The 4,422-nt window shown below is 35.9% G+C and overlaps 1 pseudogene; it reads right to left on the bottom strand.

Moving 5' to 3' along the window:
* Positions 1–2,037: 2,037 nt before the first annotated feature.
* Positions 2,038–4,220, bottom strand: LOC132615333 (UDP-glycosyltransferase 91B1-like; annotated as a pseudogene).
* Between the last annotated feature and the right edge of the window lie 202 nt (positions 4,221–4,422).

Raw genomic sequence — 4,422 nt, 5'->3', positions numbered from 1 at the left:
AAAATCACCCCCTCCAAATCTTGATCCAAAATTTTTTATTTTGTGATATTTCTACTAAATTGAGTGTCCTCTACAACTTGGTGTAGTTGGTTTGGAAGAAGGAGCACTTGGTTCATCAAATTGACCACACATTCAAGTAAAGAAGATTGACCACACTTGGTTCGCCGTGCCTCGATGTGAGGGGGCAGGTTTACATGTACATGGGTTTGTGGAGTATGCTGTGCCATGTACACATGTTCTGATATGATCTGTTATGGCCATCCGATATGATATGTTATGTTACGGGGTTATGCCCCTACTCTGATTCTTCTGTGTTGTGGCACCAGCGTCGGGAGGGTGGCCACGTTCTGTCTGCCGAGTCCCTTGGCAGGGGCCGGATATGATATGACATATGTTCCTGTACACACTCTGTATGTTTTGAAAATATGCATTTGATACTTTGGATTTTCCACTCGCTTTTTCTGTACGTTCTATACCAGTTATGATTCTGTTTCTGTGATTCAGGCTTTACATATTCAGTACATATTTCGTACTGACCCCCTTTCTTCGGGGGCTGCGTTTTCATGCCGCGCAGGTACTGACGACAGGTTTGCTGACCCGCCCGCCTAGGATATCTATTCTGCCATTTGGAGCGCTCTTTTTATCCAGAGCCCATCTTTTGGTACAGTCTGTTACTATTGTATATATATATATATATGTACGCTATTCAGGGGTATGACGGGGCCCTGTCCCGTCTTATAATTCTGCTATGTTCTGTAGAGGTCTGTAGATATACTTGTGTGGGTTCTGTTTGGGTTGATATGATCTGTGATGGCCTTATCGGCTTCCCCGTGCAAAATCTGTTCATCTGTGATATCTAGTAGCGCCGACTAATTTTTATATACTGATATATTTTGCTAAATAGTGGTTTGGGAATGTTGGGTACGTTTAGGTGTCCAGCACGGGCACTGGTCGCGGCCCACGGGGTTGGATCGTGACATTTTATAACAAAATCAATCATATAGCTTATAATACATAACATCCTTGGACAAAAATCTATTTATTTACACCTAGTGTTTATCCCAACTTATAAATGCATGAATATGATCTTTGGCTCTTTGCATATGTTTTTCTTGCTCAGCAAAGGCGAAACAGTAATATGTATCTTTCACTTATTTATCATTAACCATGTTAATGGACGTAATTTGATGTGAATACCGACAATAACCACTTTCTGCTTATAGATCCCTACTAAACATACCTAATTTATAAAACGAACGTTATTGTTTAAATAGCGATCCCAAGATGTTTTGCCAAGATGGAGTGAATTGAAAATTCAACTGAACTCAAGAACATGTGGGGCCAAGTTTACAAAAACTGCTTAATTTTAAAAATATTTTATTTTATTAAAAACACTTTTCATATAAGTTCTTTTATGCAGTGGCAAATCAGGTCCTTTTTTTTTTTCCCCCTCAGATCCTTTTATGCAGTTTCATTCTTTTGCTTTTTTAGTATTAATATCCCTTCCATTTGATATGACAGTAATCAATTGGATACATAGTTTATCTGTTTTGATTCCATAATTGAGAAGAGGAGACATTCGGACAAAGTTAAGGTCGTGTGATTAAATTAATTGGAATTGTTTGAAAGTTGTAAAAGTTATACAGAATATCAATGAAATTGCATAAGATATTGGGACATCTCAAGATGAAGATAATAGTCATATAAATTGAAAGGGGTGAATGATATTGAACTCATGAGTATGAAGGCGTCAACAAGTTATTTTGGATTTCTTTTTCCTCAGATATAGTCAAACATTTTTATAACGGTATTGTTTATTCGGATATTTTTGATACTATAATGAAACGTTTTATAGAGAACATATAATAAAACAACATGAAAAATCGATTTAAAAACATTAAATTATTACAATAAATATTATTATAGAGAATGAATGTTACATAGAAGTTAGTTTCAATGTGTTACACCACAAGAGAAAATTTCCCTACGGCAACAGGTCCAATAATAAGTAGATGAACATTAGTACTCATGCCCCATTTACAAAGGCATAGTTCTTTTATTATGAAGATACTCAACAAAATCATCTATGTATTTATCACTTAAATCTATATTTCCAAATATTTTTCTCATTTCATTTGCTTTCTCCCAATAAATTTTTCCCTTCTCATCATTCATCACCAATTTGAGTGACCCAACCACTGAGGTCCGAGTCAAAGTTCCATCATTTTCATTTCTTGGAATTTCTAAGCCCACATTTTTTTCTTCTAAACCACTAGCATTTAGTGCTTGATCTCCCAAAAAAAGGTAACATAACAAGGGGTTTACCAAATTGAAGTCCTTCTATAACAGAACCCAACCACAATGAGTCAAGAACACACCGATCGAGTCATGTTCCAATATCCTGAGTTGCGGGGCCCAACTTGTCCATACTATTCCTCAATTTTTGGTACGTTCCTCAAAACCTTCTGGTAACTTTAACGATAAAAAATCGTGCTGTTTTCTCAGAGCCAGAAAAAGGGCAAACTAGATAGCTCCAAACCATGAGCCAACTTAGTGAGTTCATCTTGACTCGGAGTTGCCTCGGTTCCTAGTGCTACGTAAAGAACTAATTTTTCACGATGCATCGCTAACCAATCATTGATAAAACCCCATGCATCGCCTTTGTCACCTTCGTTATCTTGTAAAGAAAGTGGCAATAGGCCAACTGACACGATAGGTTTCCGATGCAGCTCGGGAAGGAGATCTAACCATTCTTTCTCGAACTCATTACAACTTTGAATTAGAAACACGTCACAACCAGAAACTGATGCCCCGAATCGATGCCAATCTGAAACACCGGAAATGTTTTCTTATCCATGGGCAAAAATCCTGTTGGAAATTTAAATAGAATATGAAAAGTAGGAACAAAGGCTAAGAGAGTGGAGAGAAAACTAAATACTAATAAGTAATACGATCCATCTATCCTAATTTGTGTGATACACTTTCCTTTTTAGTCTATCCCAAAAAGAATGATACATTTCTATATTTAAAAATAATTTAACATGAAATTTCTAGCTTCTTGTACCCTTAATGAAATGATTTACAACAACATAAATATTTATGGCTTGTTTTTAGACCACAAGTTTCAAAAATCTTCTTTTCTTTCTTAAATTTTGTGCCTAGTCAAAGTATATCACATAAATTGGGACATATGGATTAACTAACTTGGTATTCCACTGAGAAGAACAAAGTGAACATGTATGTTTATAGGCTTACTTTCAATCGAAAACTTCACAAAAATCCTCAATTACTAGCACAATTTAAGCATCTATTATGACCTTATTTTGACTAACGGATAGTAAAAAAAGAGCAACTACTCTACCAAATAAAAGGAATTAACTTTTGTACTAAAAAAAAAAAGGAATTAATAGGTCAAACTTTGAATTACTAATTTACTATTCAACAATGCCTATTTATTTCATATAGCCGATACGTAATATTAGATGGAAAAGGGATCCATTTTGGAGGAACGGTGAAATCCTCAGGCCTGATCCTTTGAAGATTACCATCCATTATGTCATTCGCCGGACCAAAATTACACCAGACCATGCATTAAACGTACTATAGAAGGCACGTGAAATCCCAAGTCTACCCGCGATCGGGGGCAACCAGTAAGGGGTAAAATCGTAAATGATCCAATCGGGGACCGAGTCTTCGAGAAACCCAGTCAACTCGGGTTTGAATCGGTCAACGGCTTTCTTGAGGGACTGAACCTTGTCAAGTGGTACATCTTTAGTGGCGTCTGCACACTCTGGTAGACTAGTGGCGGAGCTAGAAATTTTGTCAAGGGTGTTCAAATTCATATAATCTATATATTAAAGGTGTTCAATATGTAATATATGTCTGTAATACGTAATAATTGACATGTCTACATGGTATAATTTTTCGGTGAAGAGTGTTCGGTTGAACACCCTTGCCGGGCTGTGGCTCCGCCACTGTGGTAGACTGTTGGTTAAAGGTAAAGAAAGATTAACGAAATTTATGAAGTAATTTAACTTTTGAGAAAGTTTTGGGAGTCTATCGATGTTTTTGGAAGTTGAAATATAGGAAACTTTGTGACCCTTTCTTGCAATTTGCTTGGCAAGTTCAAAAAATGGAATTAAGTGACCAAAAGCTAACCATGGGAACAATACAACATGAAGCTTTTTAGTGTCAGCCATGGTGTGTGCAATGCAGTGAAAATGAATCGTTATTTCTATAGTTTATGTAACATTATAATCTAGTACTATGTTAGTTTTGTATTGAGGTGATGGTGGAAACTTATGTCATCTTCTTGTTATAAAATTGCCAATTATTTTCATATGTTACATATATTGACTAACTTTGTCGTGTTTATTTACCATCATAATTTGTATTAAATTAGTTTAAAATTCATGTTTTTTT

Source organism: Lycium barbarum, chromosome 10 (assembly GCF_019175385.1).
Source record: "Lycium barbarum isolate Lr01 chromosome 10, ASM1917538v2, whole genome shotgun sequence".
Classification (NCBI taxonomy): domain Eukaryota; kingdom Viridiplantae; phylum Streptophyta; class Magnoliopsida; order Solanales; family Solanaceae; genus Lycium; species Lycium barbarum.
The sequence above is the reverse complement of the archived record's forward strand: the minus strand, read 5'-3'. Positions and strand labels throughout refer to the sequence as shown.